The sequence below is a fragment of the Brassica oleracea genome, chromosome C9, assembly GCF_000695525.1.
Source record: "Brassica oleracea var. oleracea cultivar TO1000 chromosome C9, BOL, whole genome shotgun sequence".
Classification (NCBI taxonomy): Eukaryota; Viridiplantae; Streptophyta; class Magnoliopsida; order Brassicales; family Brassicaceae; genus Brassica; species Brassica oleracea.
In genome coordinates, this window is record NC_027756.1 from 26,936,599 (window position 1) to 26,937,006 (window position 408).

Here is a 408-nt window from a genome sequence, read left to right on the forward strand (position 1 = left end):
AGTGCCGAAAAAGTGATCTGGTGATCATTTTCGACTGGAGAAGGCCACTTCTTAGTGGTGGTTGCTTGATGTTTGTAATCTTTGACGGCTCAAACCGAGTCACCGCAAGGTGGTGGTCCGCCCATTATGACGCTAATGTGCGGGGCTCGGGTAGCTCACATTGATTCGAGTTGCTTCCTCAAATCGTCAGTTGTGTTCTCGAATGTAGGAATTTCTGAGGGCTGTTTCTTTTTTGACTCAAGACGTCGTCGCAGATCGGACCCTTTCGAACGGTTGAGTTGGATTCACAGGTCGTCGGCCTTCGAATTGAGCTGGTCACGAAGGTCACTAGTTTGACCGACTCTCCGAGCGTTGCATTTTGAGATGGTCGCACGGAGGTCGGTGGTTCCTGGGTTTTCGTTCGGGGGG